At 43.4% G+C, this 21808-nt stretch overlaps 1 pseudogene; it reads left to right on the forward strand.

The window, feature by feature from the left end:
• The first annotated feature begins 3031 nt into the window (after window positions 1-3031).
• On the forward strand, window positions 3032-19775 carry LOC119568613 (annotated as a pseudogene).
• Window positions 19776-21808: the final 2033 nt, after the last annotated feature.

Here is a 21808-nt window from a genome sequence, read left to right on the forward strand (position 1 = left end):
TTAACCCCACAATTTCCCTGATCTACTTCACGCCCTCTGCTATCGGACTTATCAAATCACAAGATTGTCGTGCTGGAGAATGCAACTGAAAATATCAGATTCGTTGTCATCTCACGAAAACAAATCTAATATATATATTGTCTGGGAAGACCCGGTTGTCATTTCGATAAATTAACCGTATATTTGTGTGATTGTGTGTATAAACCTGGCAGCCCTAGTGTTGACCTCTTCGAGCTTGTTGTGCTTAGTGTAGTGTAGCTGTGTTTAACGTCTGTTGTACATAATGCAGATTTCTCCTCGGAAATCCCAATGTTCTGTTAGCTTTGTGAAGAAATCGGTGTGTGTTGAAGGTGAGATTGTTAGAGGTGTACCGATGTATTTGTAGGATGTGGTGGGCATCAGTTGTTGGTTGTGTAGGCAGTAAGTGATTTTTTTGAGTTTGTGTGATCTGGTGGAACAGTAATATATATATATATATATATATATATATATTTATATAAAATATATATATATATTTATATATATATATTTATATAAAATATATATATATAATTACATATATATATTTATATATATATATATATAAAATATATATATATAATTACATATATATATTTATATATATATATATATTAAATTAATATATATATATTACATTTATCGGGTCTGAATTAGTTTCATGACCTTTCCACTGTTCGAGGGCGTCTGTCGTGTTGGAGTCTGCTGTCGTTTTCAGTATTGGTTAATCTAACGTAAGTTAGGTGTTGATAGAGGAAGGTCATGTATAAAAGGAAAAGGGGGCCAAGAAGTTACTTGCCAGAAAGGACAGGGACAGTCGGAAGGTGTACCGTCCAGTAGTACACATTAGCTAAAAGATCAGTGATCCAGGGAAGAATTGGGCCTGTGGTCCGAAATGTAATACAAGTGTTCTGTGGGGGATTTCTGTCAAGTAGTTGGGCAATGTCATTGATAGGTTGACTAGTCTCTTATCTTTTAGGCTGAAAGCTGTGATGTGGTTGTCAATGTGGTTCATGTATTTTTGTATTAAAATTTTGCAAATGATGGGTGATAATCTGTCGGTCTGTTTTTTTTTTTTTTTTTTTCTTGGGGTAATATATGCAGAAATCAAAAGGTAGGTTGCTTTAGATGGGTGATTGGGTGATTGTAGGATAGGAGCGAGGGCAGTGGTGCAGGACGTCAGGATCAGGGCATTTTCTAGTGTTGCATGTTTGCGCACATCTATGGAGTAGTTTCTCTTCTTTTCTTTCTTTTTTCTTTTAGGGTGTTTTTCTACGGAGGTCCCTGGAGTGTCTACTTGTTTTCTGTGGTATGATTTTACATAATGTGTGAATAGTAGGTTTTAAGGCTATTCCAATTAGAAGGGCTTGTGTGGGGTCTGTACTAAAAGTGAGCTATAGCTACTGATGTCCTGTGTGACTGTCAGCTCCGGAAAGAAGAAAAATCTTGTCTGGTTGGTCTAAGGTCTGCATCTAGTCCTGGTATAACCTTGATGCTTATGTGGAAAGTTTGAGATATAGATCAAGAATGTGAGGTGAGGGTCACCAGTGCCATTGGAATGTTATCTGTGCTCCCATTGGAATTACTTTTCATGAGTGAACGAGTGTTTGTCTATGAAAGTGTCGGGTAATTGGCTCATGTTTTGTGGAATGATAGGGGCTGTGAGGTCTGCGTGCGTGGACATTTGAGGAGACGAACAGTCCAGCTATGTCAAGTAGGTTGAAGTCGCCTGCATCCATGTTTAAAGGTTTGTAGGTATTGTCGGTAGAAGGCAGTCTATAAAAAGCATTGAGAAAGTGACTTCCAGTTAGTTGGACCAAAGTGACTTTAGTCTATGCCAAGGTCTGGTCTTGTCTTAGTATCAATGCCCGGTTTGGTGGCAAGGAAAAGACAGCCACATCTGGCAGCATTGGTCAAGTGGTCTTTAAGCATGACTGAAATTTTCAGCAGCCAGTATTGGAATCGGCCAAGTCTCTGCCTATTGTCTGGTTGATATGACTGGATAATTTGGTGGTTGTGCTATTCGTAGTGCTTCTGGAGTTGGAAATTAAGTCTAAGGGTGGTTTGGATGGTCCTAAAGGAGCCGGGGTGAGGAGGATGGGATCTGGTGTGGAGAATTGGGAGGGGAGGGAAGGGCAAAGGAGAGGGGTTGTATTGATGAGAATAAGAGGAGGAAGTGAAGAAAGGAAGCGAGGTAGGGAGGGATAGTAGTTTTAAGGGTAGGAATTGGAAGGTAAAGAGCAGTGAGAAATGGAGCTCAATGTCACATGTGAACGAGAGGCAGTCTTGACCATGGACTACAGAGGCTCTATTTTTATCAATGACATTTTTATATAAATTTGTAGTCGGACTATCCAAAGTCTTTTCATACTGATGTTTATCATAAATGTAGTATGGTGTTCGTGTGATTCCTGGGACCCAATCTATAAATATTACATACATCCCCGCTTGTTCCTGCTAGTTTACACAAACTAATCTGACAAATCAATGAAGTTTGTGGAGTACTGAGGCAGGCCAGTTAGTACCATAATCCTCAAGCTGAAGTCTCCATGGTGCATAAAGGGCATAGACCATTCCCATTCCATATTGACCTAGAAGCCTCCATGTAAAGCATTTGACAATTATCTGAATTGCTTGTATCCCATTGAACAATTACAAACCTGTTCCTGATTTGTAAACATTGAACGTCGGAGGTCAGACAGTGTTGTTTTGCACTTTCCATTATACCATTTATACTGATAACAATTTAATAATTTAATTTATCAAACGGGTATTGATAAAACTTCGCCATACAAGTCATGGTGCGAGTAGAAATAAGTTTTACTTTTTTGATAAAGGATAAGATATAAATGCTAGACAAAACACATGGTTATCGAAACACATGCTCCAAATATCCGGGATTTTTTTTACTGCACATGTGGAAAGTACATGGCCCTTGGGAAGCATATCGTTTACATAGGAGTGGTAGGTGTCTGCCAAACTGAGTTGCATGGTGCATATAAAAATGTAAGCCTTCTCTAAATACCTTTTATTGACATTTCAGCACCAGTATGTGGCAAGCAGTAATTCTTTGTGCATACCTGATGGCTGCTTCAGCGTTTCACTTTGATCCAAGTCCCACGCATGATTTCAACATGAAAGCCTACTTGTCTGCCAGAGAGGACACCTGTCGGTATCCAGGTTGTGGATGTAAGCTGTTATTAATAAACATGTGCTTGTGCAATATTAGACAAATGAGGCTTTTGGAGGCTACACTGCTTAAAATATCATGTAGATTGGGTATTGGGCATGGCATGTATTTGAGTAATGACATGCATCTGTAATTGTATTTCTGCATTAGTGAACTTGTAATGTTACAAAATTTGAATGGATACATGCAAATATTGTCTTCTATAACTGCAGTTTGACATGGATCCCCCATGTTATGGCAGACCAGCCTGCCGAGGATGAAGGACGAGAAAATCCATGGTGTGACTACTCTGGAATGAGTGTTCAATCACCTTTGGACAAGGTAGCTGCCCTTCCAGCATATCTCAGGGAACCTATTTTTTCCCTTTAGCACCCAAAAAGCATGGAGAACCTTGTTGATGGAGACAGGATCCGGCATCTGAGACCATTTACGCCTAGAAAAATTTGACCTGGGTGAAAAAAATTTTGGAGGATGAAGATAAAGATGAAGAGTGATGCTGAGTGACGAGGAGCGTAAGAAACTGGAGACAGCTGGACTGCCAAAGAAAAGGGAAAAGGGATTAAAAGAAAACAATACACTTATCTTGCAGAAGATGGACTAAATGAAGAGGAGAGAAAAAAGGTAGCTCTGGATAGCCAAGACCTTGCAAAATCCTTCATGATATTCAGATTGTGGTGGCAGAACAAAAGAGTGGTCCAGTCTGGGGCCCCCGTTTCCTCGAGGGAAAGTAAGACCATTTCATATTTTTCATTTTTTAATTATATTGATACACTTTATGTAGAAGATAGTGTAAAACAATTTTTAGAAAAAAATTAAAAATTTTTCCTCTAGAATGTCTGTGCCCTCAAGTGGAGAAACTGTTGTTCCAGGGACGTAAAATTTTGCTCCCGAAAGCTAAAGGGTCTTCCCAGAATTTTTCCCAAAGGGGAACGTGAGAGTGTGCACCTGCTAAAAGCATCTATGCTTAAACATGATGAAAGTAAATTTATTATTTATAACCTCGTTTCTGGATGTGAATTTATGGTTCTACTTATCCTACACCCTCAAGGGTAATATTTTTTACCATCAAGCATGAAGGCTTCCTCCCTAAAATTAAAACTAAACTTGATTTCTCATTTTCTGACTCCTACCTCTGACCAAAACTCCAACCAAAAATATAATCACCCCCCCCCCCCCTCGATGTTTTTCCGTCAATACTGTAAATTCAAAATTTTTTCATTACTCAAGGTCATTACATAACCTTCAGATTAAAACACCTTCCTCTCCCAAATCCTCTACTCTATATAATGCACTGTCCTCTTCATTGTCTATCCCCTTCCACCTTACTATTCTTTCCCCATTGTCATCCTTTCCCGAAGTAGTACCTCACACCACATACACCACTTCATGCCCTTGTCCTACTGCCCCTTAATCTGACAGCATCTACCCTGTTTTAGTTGTCTAGCCCCTTTCCCCTCAAGGGAACCCTGAGGGGTGACTCTCCCTAACATAAACCAAATTTACCATAGCCATGAGGTTATACCCTTATTAGGGACAAAGAGGCTTGCCCCTTCATCAAATAGCCCCTCCAATTCACTCAACCGATTCCCTGACCCCAGGCTCTCCTTTGACCACGGCTCCAAATACTGCAACTCCTACACTCCTCAATGCGTACAAGTCCATTATCCACCAAAGTCAACACTCATCTCCAGGAGACATTACAACTCACCCATCACCTCTACCCCACAATCTTTTTCCTCCCTTTTTTACTACTTTACGGGCCTTATTGTCCCCCCCCCCTAGTACTACCCCCCTAAACAATTTTCCCTATTTACCCCCACTCTAGAAAATCTTGTATCTTTTTACCCCCACCCCAAATGGCCCCCCCCCCCATCCCTCCCCGTTGTTGTCTGGGGGGGGGGGTTTGGGGGAGGCAGAGACTGGGAAAACCCAAATGGGGGGGGAACCCCCCCAAACCTTTGGGACTCAGCCCTCAAATAAAATTAATTTTGCTTTGGTTTTTATTTTTTTTCCCCATTTTTTCGTTTGTTCCTTCCCCAAAACCCTTCTGCTATCCTCCCCCAAAAAGGTGGAGAGCCGTGCAAAAAGGATGAAAGGCTGACTTAGTGCCCAGCCCGGGAAGGGCCCTGGGGGAAAGCCTGGGGTATTCCCCTGTTTTATTTAAACCTTTCCCCCTAAAGGGGGAAATCCTGAGGGGTGGCCCAGTTTTTTCCCCCCCAACATAATCCGGGTTACCATGGCCAGTAATGAAAACTTTCCCCCATTTTGGGGGAAATTGGGGATTGCCCCTTTTTTTAAATCAAAAAGAAAAAACGATTTTAAACCCCACCTGTTTTCCCGGACTCCAGGCTCCCCTTTGACCACGTCTCCAAACACGGAAATAACTACCCCCTCATAAATGCTACTAGTACAGCCCCCAACAAAAACCTTTAAAGGAAAATTTTTCCCACTCTCCCGCAAGCTAAACTTCAAACCTCTCCCCCCACAACCCCCAAACATCAACCACCCCCCTCGCTTTTTAAATTTCCTTCCAGCCTTATTGCCCCCTCCCCCATAAACTACCCCCCCTCAACACTACTCCATCTTCTTCACGCCCCGCCCTTCTACTCCCCTTTAAATTCTACAACAATTTTGAATACTCTTTAGCGCAGCCAAATGGGCCGATTTTTCGTGACCCCTTTCCCACAGCCCCTACTCTAAAAAAACCCCCTTTCTTTCCCAAAAATGTCCCCAAAAAAAAAGTGGGGAAAAAGTCTCTTTCCGTACCCGACCCCCGGCTCCCCCCCTTGCCCGTAACTCTAAAAATAAAGCTGAAAGCATTAAAAAAAAATAAGGGGCCCTATATGGTAACCCCATCCTTGCGGGAACCCCATCCAACCCTCAAAACCTGAAACCGAACAGTTTAAAATTTTCCCCAGAAAAATTGAAAAAATCTATGAAAAAGTTTGGTCAAAATTGGGGAAAAGTTTCTACTTGCCTGTCTCACAGACTATATGCAACATCAGTGAAATGTACCCTTTCCCCCCCAAGGTCTCGAAAAAAAACCTACTAACATACCCAAAAATTACCTTCCGTGGAAATGAATTTTCCCTTTTAAACTCTAATAGGGGGAAAGAATCCCCCCCTTTTCGCCCATACCAACCCCCTCCATGTCAGTCCCAAAAAATTTTTGGGTCTGGGAAACCCCACCAAAAACTTTGGGCCGTTCCACACCCAGTTTGCCCACATGGCCCAACCTGGCCTCCCCAAAAAAATTTTTTTAACGGCCCTGAAACAATAAACACCCCTGTCCCCAAATGTGGGGGCCCCCCAAATTTTTTTTTGGGGGGGCCCTGTCCCACCTAAAAAATTTGTCTGGGTAGAAACTTCTAGATTAAAAATTTGGACTCGGGGACTAGGGAAAACCAGACAAAAGACGTCGACGTGGTTTCCTCTTACCCCTTACCCCAGAAATTTTGTCCTCTACCAATTCTCCAAAAACCCACCCCCCTACACCCTAACCCCCCCTCTTCTACCTCCACCTTCCCCATCAAACTCTTTTGCCATCCAAAATTTCCAACACCCCAAAATCTCTATTTACAATATTTTCAACCCCAAAACCACCCCCCCCAAAACACCCCCCCCTTCCCCCCTTTCCGCACTACCGTAAAAGCAAAACCAAACGTTCCCCCCCCTTTTCCCCCCACCACCCCTCGCCCCCCCCTTCCCTTTTACCCCTTTTTGCTTGGGGACACCAGTCCCTTTTTCCCCCCCCCTAAACAAGAAATCCTATACCCCCAAAACTCCCCCAAACCCAAACCCCTTAGAAAAAACCATTGAAAAAATTCAAGATTACCTAATGAAAAACTGACACTCAACCAAAAAAATCACAACTCCTGCTCCCTTCCAAAATCCAAGAACGGGCTGATATCCTCCTCCTCCTAACGATACCCCCCTACCCCCAACCCTCCAACCCCCCCCCAAACACAAAACCCCCCCGACCCCCCCCCCCAAACCCCCCCCAAATTTATCCCTCCACCATCCCCTCACCCCTTCCATCCCTCCTGGAACACATTGAACCCCTTTTTCAAGAAACCCCGTTCCCGGGAACCTCCATCCCCTAATACCCCTCCAGTAAAAACCAACCCCCCAACACCTCCCCCATCTCAGCCCTCTCAACCTTTTCCCCCCCTCTGCTTTTTCCCCTCAAAATCTCCAACCCCGTACTAAATCTGTATCAGAAAAGGGAAAAAACTTCCTTCATTGGAATATTCGGGGTTTCCCGCTCCCACAGACCTGCCCTTTCCCGTCAATCCTTTTTCCTCTTATAGCCCATTTTTGTATGCCTTCAAGAGCCCTTTTTCTAACACTCCTCCAAAAAACCAACCCCAATTATCATTTTGTCTCATCCCCACTTTTCCCTTTGTCTCACCCCTTTAACTTTCAATAAAAAAAACCCTTATGTCACCCCTCCCTTTCAAAACAATTCCCGGGGCACAGTTATTTATCTTCCTTCATCTTTGGTACAGTGATATCAGTTACTTCTCCCCACCCCCACGCCTTTGGGCTTTGTTGTTTTGGGAAAATTTAAATTTCCCAATTTCAACCACCTTTCCTCGGAGTTGGTGACTTTAACGGCCGCCACACTCTATGGGGTGTTTTCTATCAAAAAACTCCCGAGCCGATCTCTAGAGCGCTTTCTCCCCCACAGTGACCTTACTTTCAAAATTTCCCAATCCCCCCACACACTTTGATACCCCCACGAAACCCTTTTTCATGCTTGCCCTTTTCGCTCAAATGCCCCCCTTCTTTCTTTAGTTTTCCCAAAGGGTTTCAGTTTTAGCCCAATTTTCCCCTATAGTGACCACTTTCCAGTTCCCCTTTTCCCTTCCTATTTTATACGTACCACCCCCTAACTCCCAGCGGGGGTTTTTTTGATAGAGCTGAGGGCAATTTTTCACTTCACTCTCTGCTATTCATACCCCTCCATCCTCCCTCACTTCCATTTCAGAAATGATACAGTTTTTCCCAAAAATACATCTTAAGGTGCACATAAAGTTTAACCCCCTTTCAAAACCTCAAGACCTATACCCCCAAAATGTTTTTCCATGGGGGAAATTTCTGTTTGGGCACTAAACACTTCGTTTAAAAAACGGCACCCTGGAACATTTTTACCGCAAACAAGAGAGGTACCCCAAAATAAACATCACCCCTTTTAATCCCCTTAAAAAAGAGCATCTGCCAATCTCCGTCGTACAATCCGGAAAAAGAAAAATAAATAGCTGGCGAAATTATTTTCATCAATTACATCCTCTACATCTATCTCAAATGTTTGGGGGAAATCCAAAAAATATCAGGCAAAACATCCCCCCCACCCTCCCCCTGTCCCCCAAATATTCGAAATCCCCTCATTTCTGATCCCCTCCAAGTTGCTAATAAACTGGGTGATTTTTTTTTTCCGGGGGGGGGGGGCCCAGGTCAGTAGTGGTTCTCACCTATCTTCAAACTTCTTCTTCTATTAAGACCCCCGAAAAACTTTCCCCCCATTTTTCTTCACCCCATCCTCTAAATGATTTCCTATAATCCCCCTTTTTTCTTCCCTGAACTCATTGCGGGCCCTCCAATCGTGCCGTAACACTCAGGGAAGGGGCCCTGCCGGTATTCCTACTGATGCCCCGGGAAAACTCCCATCTTCCTCCTTACCCCTTCCTTTTAAAAAAAATTTAAAACCCCACTTTTGGGGAACTCGGGAAATTTCCCTTCAAATTTGGGCCGAGAACTCTTACCCTTTCCCCCTTTCCTAAAAACCCAAAAAAATCGGGTACCCTTCCTCAAGACATGGGCCCCATCGCACAAAACTAGCTGTCTTGGAAAAACTATTAGAGCGAATGGGGAACTTCCGCTTTTTTTGGTTTTCTTAAATCTCAAAAATTTCCCCCTCCTTCCCAATTGGGTTTTTTTGCCGTGCCAGAAGCAAAAGGTTTGACCCCCTTGCTCTTTTTTGAGACATTATTACATTTTCCTTTGCACGCATAAACCCGTACTAGCTTTTTTTTTGACTAAAAAAAGAATATGAACGACATGGCGGTACCTATCCTCCAAAAATTGTCCTCTCTAGGCATACGGGGGAAAACATGGGTGTCTTCAAAAAGGCCTTCCTCTCCCAACGCACTTTCCGGGTTAAAACGCCTCTGCCACTAATCTTTTTTTCCCCCCAAATCGAAGGTGTCCCACAAGGCAGTGTGCCAGTCCCATTTAAAATTCCCTTTCTTGCTGTTTAATGTATTGTCTCAGTTTTACCCCCCAAGGAGCCCGGTCATCACTATAGGGTTAAATGTTTTTAACCCATCTACCCCTCGGCACATCCATCCCAAAATCTCTCCCAAATTTCTTCAATCTGCAATCTAAATCAAAATTTTCCTGGGCCAAAAACCACGGCTTCCCCCTTTTCTACCTCTAAATCTTTCTCCTTTCCCTTTTCTTGGGCTCACGTGCAGGTCCTCTACCCCCACTTTTCTTTTTAGGGCATCCACTCCAAGGCCTTTCCCTCTGGAAAAATTTCCTAGGTGTCATTTTTGACTCCAAACTGTCCTGGCGAGCCCAATTATTCTCACATTAAAGAAAAACCCTCTCCGCCGTCTTCGAATTTTAAAAAATCTTCTCCATATATCAGGGGGGCCAGACCCAAAAACTCCCCTTCATTTTTCATTTTATTTTAATCCTCTCCCCCTTTTGTTTTGGGAAATCCCATTCTACTCCTTTCCCCAAATTCCCTCTCCTTGCCCTCTTGATACAATCCATCATGGGGTTTCCCTTTTTAGCACTGGGCCCCTTTTTTTTCGCTCCTCCCCAGTTGAGACCCTTTGTACACTGAATCCAAAACCATCTTATCTCAAACGTCTTTTCCCCCTTCTCTCTCCCCTTTCTATTTTCGATTCCCCCAAATTTCCCCCTCAAAAACCCAAAAAATACCCAAAAACCCCTATTTCTTACCTAGCTTCATCTCCACGATTACCTACTCCTTTCTCAACACGCATGGTACCCCCCTCTCACTTTCCCCTTTTTTCCCCCATCTCCAACCTCTCCCCCATTCTCTTTCCTTTCCGTCCCCCCATGGCCCCCATACCTCCCCCCCTATTTGCTCCTTTTTTCCCCCGACCCACCAAAATAAAATATCCCTCCTACTGCCCTTCCAAAACATTTCCTTAAACCATGTCCCCAAACCTTTTCCTCTAAAATCATGTATATACTGATGGCCCCAAAATCCACCTCCGGTGCTGGTTTTGCAGTAATCTTCCCAATGTACTTTAAAATACCCCCTTTCCTCCTGAATCCATGCCCTTACTACGGGGAATTTGTATGCACCCCTTTTTTGCTCAAAAACCTTTTACTCATTTTCCCTTCTTCCCTTTTAAAATTTTTTACTGATTTCCCGAAAACTCATTAACTTCAAAAAGTCAATCCAACCACCAACCCCTTTTTGTAAGATCCAGAAACGGGTTTTTTCTACCTGTCCACCCCCAAAAAAACAACAAATTTTTGGCTGGGTGCCCACCCATTTTGGAACCCCGGGCATGACAGGCGGGAAAAACACTAGCCCCGCCACGCCCTTTTCCCACTTTCATACCAACCCCCGTTTCTCACATATCCCACCCAGGGGGTTTAAATTCCCCACACTTTAAGACCTGCTTGTAAAAACGTGGAAATTTTTTTGGTCAAGCCTCCGACTAAAAAATTACATTCTTAAAACTATAAATCTCCCCCGGGCCCAACCCCAATTTCATCGGAACAGAGTTGGGGATGCTCTCGCCCGTTTACCCATTGGCCACCCCCTCTAACACACTCCTATCTGTGTCAAATCTGTCCACCCTTATTTTCCTTCTGTAATCCCCCCCTTTTCAACCCCTCCCATCCAAATTATCGTCCCCACTTTTTGAAAACCCGTACCTCTGTTTTTCCCCCATCTATCCTCCCTTACCGACCCCCCAAAACCTTATCAGACATCCTTTCAGAACCCCAAAAATTCCTGCTTCAAAAACCCCTATTCCTTTCCTAAAACGCATACTTTATCCTTCATCTAATCTAACTCCTTACCAACCCGACCCAAAACCCTTTCCCTAAAAAAAATTCCCTTTTTGCCCAGCTTAGACAACTAATCACTAACTAAACCCCACCCCCCCCCAAACGTAACTATAGTGCTACATGCCCCTTAAAGATGCCCTAGACATTTCTCTTGTTTTTAAAAACCTTTCCCTTTAAACCTTTAAACCTTTCCCGAAAACAGACTTTCCCTCTAACGTCTACATGGGAGGAGAATCCCCCCCCCCCATTTTTTTGGGGGCCCAAAGGACACCCATCAAAAACTTTTGCGGGTTTTCCACACCAGATCCCCATTTATGTCCCAAAACCGGGCCCAATCCCCGATCAAACCCTGCTCTGCCAATCACGCACTGTGAAATGTGGCGGCCCCAAAAATGTTTTTTTATAGGGGCTGTCCCCCTACAAATTTTCTGAGGTAGCAAACCTCTCAGATTCAAAATTGGCTCAAGCCAGACAAGAACACGTCGACGTGGGTTTTTCTCTTACTCCTTACTCCGTAATACTGCTCATTCTAAACCCAAATTCCCCCTAAACCCCCCCCCCCTACATCTAAATCCCCCCCTTCTACCCCCTACCTTCCCCCGCAAAATCTTTTTTCCATCCAAATCCAGAACTCCAATCTCGAAATACAGATATTTTAATCACCACTAAAACCCCAACAAATACCCCCCTCCCTCCTCGTACTACCCCTAACAGACAGAAAAAACGTTTCCCCCCCCCCTTCCCCTACCCCAAAAATTCACCCCCCACCTTTCCTTTGCCCTCGCTTGCCCAAATTCCCCCTCTTCCCCCCCCCCCCACAAGAAATCCTTTTTTCCCCCCAAAATCCCCAACCAACTCCTCCGAAGAAACCCTTTTAAAATTTCAAAAATTTTTCCCCCATGAAAACTGGGGCACTCCCCCAAAACCCTTCCAAATCCCTCCTTTCACACTTTAAAATAAATTTCTGATATCCATCCTCCTTAAAGTTCCCCCCCTACACCCCACCCCCTAACCCCTCCCAAAAAGCCCATCCCCCCGAAACCCCCAACCCCCCCCAATTAAACCCCCCCCCACCATCCCCTCATCCCCTTTCCCCCCCTCCTGGATACCAATGAATCCCTTATGTCACCAAATATCCCCCTTTCCCCGACCCTCCATCTCCTAATACCCCCCTATTGAAAAACCAACCCCCACCAAAAAAACCCTTTCCCCTCTCAGACCTCTTTAGTCCTTCCCACCCTTAGCTTTCTTCCCCCCCAAAATCTCCAAAACCCTACTACCAAACTATATCACTAAAAATATAACTATCCCCCATTGGGAAAATTCCGGTTTTTCCCCTCCCACAACCTGACCTTTTTCCCTATCCCTTTTCCCTTATAATCCATCTATTGGGATGCCCTTTAAAGACCTTTCTTACAAAATCCCCAATACCAATCCCCCTTTATTTATTTTGTCTCTTTTCCCCCTTCCCTTTGGGGCTCGTCCTAATTTTCAATCGGAAAAAACCTTGTCACACCTCCCCTTTTAAACCCCAATGTCCCTTGCACAGTTTTTTAAAATCTTTCCCTTAAACGTTGGATCACAGTGATTTCATCTTTCTCCCCCTTCCCCCCCCATTTACTTTGGGGGGAAACTAATTTTCCCCAATTCAATCACCTTTTTTTCATAGTTGGTGAATTTAACTGCCGCCACCCCCTCCCCCCGGGGGGGATTCTATCACCAACTCCCAAAATTTGGGGGGGGCCCATCTTTTTGATGCTTTTTCTCCACAGTGACCTTGGGTATTCTAAATTCAGACGCCCCACCACTTTTGGGTACAAAGCACGCAAACTTTTTCATGCATTGGGCCTCTTTCTATGCTTTTCCCCTTTTCTTCATTTAAAATTTCCACTGGGCATATTTAAAACCACTTTCCCTTTTAGTGGGCCACTTCCCCGTTCTCCTTTCTCCTACTTCATAAGTACCCCCCCAACTTTCCCCTGCTGGGGGCTTTGATAGAGGGCCCACTGGGTACTTTCAAATTCACTCTCGCTATTCATACCCCTCCATCCTCCCCCACCTCCCTTTTAGAAATTCAAAAAATACAGTCTTAAAAAGCTGCACATACAGCTATCCCTCGAACCCCAAGGGCCTATTTTCCCCCAAAAGGTTCCATGGTGGAATTCCTTTGCACTAAAGCACTTCGCTTAAAAAATTGGGGAGCCCGGGAAAAGTTACCCTACCAGAGAGGGGACTCCAAAACAACTATCAGCCCTTTTCTCCTTTAAAAAAAGCAAAACTGCCCAATCTTCGTTTGGAAAAATCCGGGAAAAGTAAACAAAGCGGGGGAAATTTTTTCATCAATTTTCATCCTCTCACCACTCAAATGTTTGGGGCCGAATCCATAAAAATTTAAAGGCCCAAAAATCCCCCCCATCCTGCCCCTTGTCCTCCTATTCGAGATACCCTCATTTCTGATCCCTCCTCGCTAAAGAAAAAGGGTTTATTTTTTTCAGCCAGGCAGTGGGTTTTTTCAAACCTTTTTCCCCCATTCACTTCATTAAAACCACCCCGAGAATCCCTTCCCTTTCCTTTACCCCCTCCTCCCCCCTGCGTCCTATAATGCTCCAAATTTTTTCCCCCTGAAAACCCTTGCTTTTCCCTACAAACGAAAGGCCCCTGACGGTAAATTTACTCCGATGCTCCGGCAACTCCCCCTCTTCCCCCTATCCCTTTCCTTTTAAAAAATTTTCAACCAAAATATGGCATCAGGAAAATTTTCCCCCCCCAATTGGGGAGAAGCTCTTTTTTCCTTCCCCTTTCCCGAAACCCAATAAATCGGGTCCCTCCCCCAAGACTATCGCCCCCCTCGCACAGCTTTCTTGTGCAAAAATATTGTGAATGGGAACTTCCGGGTTAATGTGGGAAACTTTAACTCAAATCTTTTTCCCCCTTTCCCAAATTTGGTTTTTTGCCGTGCCCGAAAACACCCCTTACCCCCTTTCTCATTTTTAGACATTACATCTGCTTTTCACCCATGGGTCCGTAAAAAGCATATTTTTTTATCTAAAAAAAAAGCAATGATACGACATGGCGGTACCATATTCTCCAACAAATGTCCTCTCTAGGCATACGAAAACTGGGGTCCCCTTTATAAAGTCCTTCCCCTCCCAACGCACTTTTCCAGGTCAAAAAAACCTTTTGCCACATCATCCTTCTTTCCCCAAAACGAAGGTTTTCCCCCAAGGGAGTTTTTGCTCAGTACCCCTTTATTTTCCCTTTTTGCTTTTTAAACATTGTCCCCATTTTAAACCCCCAGGAACCCGGGCATCACATATGTTTTTATGATTTAACCTCTATGCCTCGCACATCCATACCAAATCCTAACCAAATTTTTTTCAATCCCCGCAATCTCTCATTTTCTTCCTGGGCCCCAAAACCCTTGGCTTTTCCCCTTTTCTAACCCCTAAATCTTTCTCCATCCCTTTTTTCTCGCTCCGTTAGGTCCCCTATCCCCCCTCTTCCTATATTTCCAAATCCAAATTTCCCAAAGCCATTCCTCTGGTAAATTCCCAGGGGTCCCTTTTTGACTCCAAACTGTCCTGGCGAGACCAATTCTTTACATTAAAGAAAAAAAACTCTCCGCGTCTTCGAATCTTTAAAAAAACTATCCCATATATCGAGGGTCAATCGCAAAAAATCTCCTTTTTTCTTCATGTTACTTTGATTTCCCCTTTCCCCTCCCTTTAAATTTGGGGTTCCATATCTATCCTCTGCCTCAATTCTCTCCTTGCCCCTCTTGGGTACCCAAACCATCACTGTGGTCTTCGCTAAGGGACTAGGCGCCTTTCCTCCCCCCCAGTTTAAGCCGGTTTCACTGAATCAGGGAAAACCTTCCCCTATCTTTTACGTCGTGCCCTTTTTCTCTCCCGATGCTTTTCGATTCCACCAACCTTTTTTCCCCCCAAACTAAATATCCCCCAATCCCTACTTTTTACCTTAGCTTCATCTCCACGTTACCTACTCCTTTCTCCACCCGCATGGGTAATCTCTCCCTTCCCCCTTTTCCCCCCTCCAACCTTTCCCCTTCTGTCCATTCCCTCCCCATATTTTCTCTTTGTTTTTTCCCCCACCCCCAAAAAAAAATATCCCTCCTACCCGCCTTCTCAACCCCCATTTCCTTGACGATTTTCTCCATCATTCCTCTAGTAAATTTACATATATACTGATGGCTCCAAAACCACCTTGGGGCTGGGTTTTAGTAATTTTTCCCAAAAAAGTGCTTTCAAAAACTCCCTCCGAAACCAAGGCCTTCCCAAAAGAACTGTATGCACCCCTTTTGCTCTAAAACACCCTAACTCACTTCCCCCTTTTTTTCTTTTAAAAATTTTTTTTTGGGCTCCCCTAACTCTTAAAATTCATAAACAATACCACCAAACCCAAACCCCCTTTTTTGTAAAATCCCGAAATGGTTGTTCTACCGTCCACATCCATTTAAAAAAATAAAATTTTGCTGGGTTTCCCCCCGCCTGTTTTGGGAATTTCCCCGGCCCAAAGAACAGGGAGATTTCATAGCACGCCACGCCCCTATGTTCCCCATCATACCACCACGCCCTTTTCACGGATTTCCCAGCCACGGATTTTTTACCCCACTTTAAGGGCCTTCTTTTATAAACGATGGAAAACTTTTTGGTCAAGCCTCCCACTAAAAATTCTTCCCGTAAAACCCATTAAACTCCCGGTCCGGCTCCATTTCATCGGGAATGACGTTGGGAGACCGCTCTCGCCCGCTTTTGCATTGGCCAAAACCCCCTCTAACAAAAACTCCTATCTTTATTTTACAACCAGATCCACCCTTTGTTTTTTTATGTAATGTTCCCCTTTCAATCCCAAGCATCCTATTTTCTTGGCCCCCGGTTTTTAAAAAACCCTTTCCTCTGCCCTTTCCCCCCCCTATCTCCCCTTTAACCCACCCCCCAAAACCCATCAGGGCATTCTTACAGAATCCCACACTTTCTGCTTCAACCAAAAATATTCCTTTTCCTCAACGCCTAAATTTTCCTTCACCCAATCCAACCCTTACCACACCCCACCCTAACCCTTTTTCTCCCCAATTTCCCTTTCCCCGCTTAACAACTAATCACTAAAATTAAACCCCCCTTTTCCCCAAAATTAACTATGTGCTTTCATGACCTTAGATGTCAAACCAAATTTTTCTTGCTTTTTTAACCCTTAAACCCTTAACCAGCCCCAAAAAGGGCCGATTTTTTGTGGGTCCCCCCCCCAGCGTCCCACTTTCCAAAACTTTTCCAGCCAAAGCCTCCAAAACGAGTTTGCAGTTTTTTTTCCCTAGCCACCCGTCGTTCTGTCTCTTTACCGTAACACTGAAAACCCAAACTTTTAACTTAATCAACTCTGATCTCTTAGTTTAAACCCCCTTCCCGGGGAAAAATTTTTGTTTCAACCCCCAAAACTTAAAATGGGACCCCCCAGTAAAATGCCCTTTCTATAAAAAAAAATTGGTCAGATTGTGCAAAAAGGGTTTTGGCCTGCCCCACGGACTAAGAAAGGATATCAAAACGTTTCTACTCCATTCCTCCCCGAGGTGTTGCAAAACCCCACTAACTTTCCCAAAAAATTATTTTCTGGAAATATAACCTTTCCTTTTAAACCCCTCGCGACGGATGCTTGTATCCACAACCCTATTTCCCGGGGTTGAAAAATTTAGCGGTGATTGCCCGGGCCGGGTGAAAAATTTAGGGGTGATTGCCAGGGCCCGGGACCCCCGCGTGCCTTCCGTGGGCGACCAAATCGGAGTGTAAGCTCCTTTTTTACACCCTTTTAGATTTAATAAATTTTGCGTGTTCGAAAAAGCTAAAATGGTCTCATTTGGTGAAATGGTGGATTTTTAAACCCAAGTCATTATGCCAGTGCATTATCTCGGTAAATTTGCCCACATTGTGAGGGTAAATCAGATTTTTTTTTTTTTTTTTTTTTTTTTAAAACATCATACTCATAAAGTGGTGGCCACTTTGAAAACCCCATAGGGCAAAAACCTTGCATTTGGGCGCGTAGCTTCTCCTTGGGATTATTGAAGTATGCGTTTTGAAACCCAAAAATTTTTTTTTTGCTCAAAAGCAAAATGCATGACGTCCTTTTCCTTTTTGTGACGTTACAATAGGTCGCACCCCGCGACATTCCTCCACCAAATTTTTGCTACAAACATACATAAAACACACCTTTTTCTTATCTTGCCTACCTGCCTACTATCTATCTATCTTTTCCCTTTTTCCCAAAATTTCAACTTTTTTTTTCGTTTTCTCTTTCTCAGCACATAACCCTACTTTCCCCATCCTTTTTTACAACTTAAACTTTGGGAATTGAAGTATACTTCACATTGTACAGCTGACCTGCACCCGAATTCAGATAATTCCCCGTTGGGTCCCCCAAGTTACTACCTTGTCCACACTCATTGACACGGCCCCCCCTAAACCCCTGCCCTTATGCGTTTATAGTCGCAGAACCCGAACCGAGATTAAATTTTCCCCGTTTTCCCCGAAAAAACAAGACGACCACCCTTACTAAAACCCTTGTACGTGATCTCATGACGTCTAGGGGTTCGTGAAAAAAAAAAAAAATAGTCGAAATGATCTTGAAATCCCGTACCGAGCCCCCGAGGTCCAAAATTAAAACTCCACGGGTGACCCCATCCCCCCCCCCCCCTTTTTTTGATAAAAATTATCTTCGAGCCCCAAAAAATGCACCAAACCCCCGTTTTCACCCTAAAATTCCACATCCCCCCAAATCGTGAGCTGATATTCTCTTCCCCCCCCCCCAACACCCCCCCCCCCCCCTACTCCAGCCCCAAAATACAAAACCCTCCCTTACCCCTTCCCCCTCCTGGGTACTACAAAATCCCTTAGTCCAACTATCCCCCCCCAGATCCTCCCCTCCTAAACCCCCCTTCCTGATAAAAACCCCTTTCCCCCTTCATTCCTTCTCCCCCCCTAAACCTTCCCTTCAAATTCTCCAAACACGCACATAAAGTTTCACTCATGATAAATAAGGTATAGCTCTCCTACATTGGAATTTGGGGGTTTTCGTTCTCGTTGCCCTTTGACCTTCGCCTTTTCTTCCAAAGACTTTTTACACCCCTTTTAAAACCAAATTCCCCAACTACCTTTTTTCTCTTTCACACTCTTTGTCTCGTCTGTCTCCAAAAACCCTGTCCTACAATTATGAGCACCTTTCGCGTTGGATCAGTTTACTATCCTATCCAACCATTGATTTTTTTGCTTTTGAAAATCAATTGCCTAACTCCAGTCCCTTTCCCCGTAGTAATTTTTAAATCCCCCACACACTTTGGGGGGATTTTATCACCAACTCCGGGGGCCCATCCCTAAAAACCCTTCCTCTCCACAATGACCTTTTTAATTTTGTTACCCTACACACTTTGACCCCCCCACAGAATCTTTTTTTAGCATTGTCATGCTTCCCCCTTTTCTTCGTTTAGATTTCCACTGGTCTCTTCTGCTTTTTTTCCCCCTAGTGACCATTCCCAGTTTACTTTCTCCTTTTACCACTTCCCGTACTGTGATAAGCTAATAGAGTACTTTCACTTCATCACGCTATTTCCCACCCCCCCCCCTCTCATCCTTTTAGATGTGATACAAACCATATTCTCCAAAAATTTTCCTCCTCGGATATGTGGAAACATGACTTTTAAAAAATCTTTCCTTCCAGTGAAATTTTTCAATCGAAAATCCTCTTCCATATATTTCCTTAGTTCGAATACATCTACAAGGCATGTACTCAGCCCCTCTTTTTTCCCTTTTGCCTTTAAAATGAAAATATCGGTTTTCCCACTAGAACCTGATCACTATGTTTAAACCATTTTCCCTCGGGCACTTCATCCCAATCTCCGACATTTTCCTTCAGTCTGCAATCATCAGTATTTCCCTACCAAAACCACGGCATCCACTTTTTTCCCTCCAAATTTTCTCCATCCTTTTCTCTCAACCGGTAGGCCCCAAACTTCTACTTCTTGTATAGCACTCCATCCCCGGCAAATTCTTTTGGGTTTATTTTTTACTCCAAATTGTCTTGAGACCATTTTTTACATTTGAGGAAAAACTCCGCCGCCGCCCCCGAATCTTACAGACTCTGGTCCAAAACCTGGGGCTTAGATCCAATCTCTCCATCTCTGTTACCTTGATCCCTCCAATCTCGATTATGGTACCATATCTACTCTTTGCCTAAACCTCCCTCCTTGCTCATCTTAAATTTATCCCCCCTTTTGGGTTTTCACTTCCCCCTAGGCGCCTTCTGCTCCTCCCCATTGGGAAGCCTGACATAATTAGCAGGCAAAATCCCTCTACACCAAAAACCCCTTCTCTTTTCCCCGAAGCTTTGCCGTTCCCCCAACTCTCCCTCGGGGGCCCCTATGCTGTTCCTTGTGCCCCTGTGTAACATACTTATCAAGCGTCGCCCTCAACAAAAAGTCCTTTTCCCAGGGGCACAACAATAACGCCCTCTTCTCCCATAGGGGACAGGCCTCAGAGGGGACTGGAAACCGTGATTTCTTTCTTTCTGCGATGCCCCACCCACCCGGGGGGAAAATCTTCCCTTTAAGCTGCTCCCAAATTTAAATTTGACAGGGGCTTTTCTCCTGCTGATATTTCCCCCTTGCCCCCCATACCCTCCCCCCTGCTATGTTGCCGGCCCCCGGCGCATAGTCCCCCCGATCCTCCGCCATTGACCCCCTCTGCTTCCGTTCGTCTGTCCTCACCTCCCCCATTTTACCGCGTTGCCTTCCCCTCTCTCTTTAAACCCCCCTCCTCCCCCTTTCCCTCTTCAGACCTGAGAGGGAAATTCAGGTGGTTTTAAAAAACTGTAGTCTCACTTTCAAAAAATCTAGTTTTGTATAGTGGGTTTTTCTTCCATTTATCAACGGAAGAGGTTTTGTTTTTTCATAACCTTCGATGTTGACGCGCAGGATTTTTTCAATAAATATAAATGTCATTCCATTTCATTTTTATCTTCTTTTTTTTAAAGGAAAATTTTCATTTGGGCTCAAGGGGGTTGGCAAAAAAAAAGGTAAGAGGCAATATTATGTTAAATTTCACAGATTAATTCAAATTTTATCTGTATACTGTAATATTCTCTCTTCTTAATTGTTTTCTCATATTCTTAAATTATTTTTTTAACGCTTTTTTTTAATGTCTGTAAGATTTCTAGTTTTTTCTAAATTCATTTAGGTATCTTAACGTGTATAATTTTATAACTTTCTAGCAGAGCAAAATATTTTGCAATTTAAATTCCTATCTTCACATTATCCTGTTGGAAACCCCCCAGTCAAAGACAGATACTCTATATGCTCTGTCACTATGTCACCCAAACCACTTCTCACGTATTCCACCACAAATATTACCCCACTTTAGGCCTCCCTTTTTAACCCGATGGGTATCTTTTTGTCAAGTCTTCGACTAATAAATTACATACTGAAAACTATCAAAACACATTTCAGTGGAACAACGCTTAGACAGCTCCACCCACTTGTTTAGCCACACCCCCTAACACTTCTATTGATTCACTTCTTACCGTCCCTCTTTCCCCATGAAAATGCCCCTTTTTTAGTTCCCAAAATTTGTAGCCCTTTCCCAACGTTTTTACGCAACAGTCCCTCGCTTTGCTTCACCTATCCCCCCAACCGTCGATATCCTTAGGAAATCCTAAACTTTCTGCATTGACAACCTGTTCCCCCCGATGCTAATACCCTTTCATTAAATCTGACCCCCTTTGCTTAATCCTCCCCTTAAAACCCATTCTTTCATTGCTTCCAATACTACTCTAGCTTTTTGTTTTAAGAACTAATCATAATCTCCCCCCCCTACTATAATTCCTTTCTATAGTGCTACATGTCTTAGTTGTCTAGCACTTAATTTTGCTCCCAACCCCCTTTTTTTTATATGGTAGGTCTTGGGAGAGGGAAAACTGGGGCCTCTCCCTTGGTCCTCAGCCCTCGCCTAAAACAAATTTTGACGTCTGGCACTTTTTTTTTGACCAATCCCCTTCGGGAAATCCCAAACATCGCCTTTTTGAACAAAAAATCTTTTATTGGGGGCTTTTCCCCCCAAAACCCCCCCTCACTATATTTTGAAAAACCATGACCTTAATTTTTTTCACGCAGATTTTTTTTTTAGTAAATAAAAAACATACACGTCATGACTTGGGAATTGGGTATTTTACCATGTAGTTCCGGACTGTCATATTAATATTTAAAAAGTTTTATTTCCTAAAAAAGCACAGAAAATTTTTTCAAACCCCCTATAAAACAAAATTTTATCAAGTCCGATTGTAAATTTTTAAAATATAAAAAATATTGAGACTACATGAAAAATAAATTCATATATGTGCCCTGATTGGGGTCAAGTGTTAAAAATTTTATGAAATTTAATGCATTTAATCTGATACAAACCCAAAAAAATGTTTCAAAAATGTTCCAAAAATGTGCGCGTAAGGCAAAAAAATGTAACAGGTTGGGATTTTTTAAAATCTCAA

Source organism: Penaeus monodon, unplaced genomic scaffold, assembly GCF_015228065.2.
Source record: "Penaeus monodon isolate SGIC_2016 unplaced genomic scaffold, NSTDA_Pmon_1 PmonScaffold_1013, whole genome shotgun sequence".
Lineage (NCBI taxonomy): Eukaryota > Metazoa > Arthropoda > Malacostraca > Decapoda > Penaeidae > Penaeus > Penaeus monodon.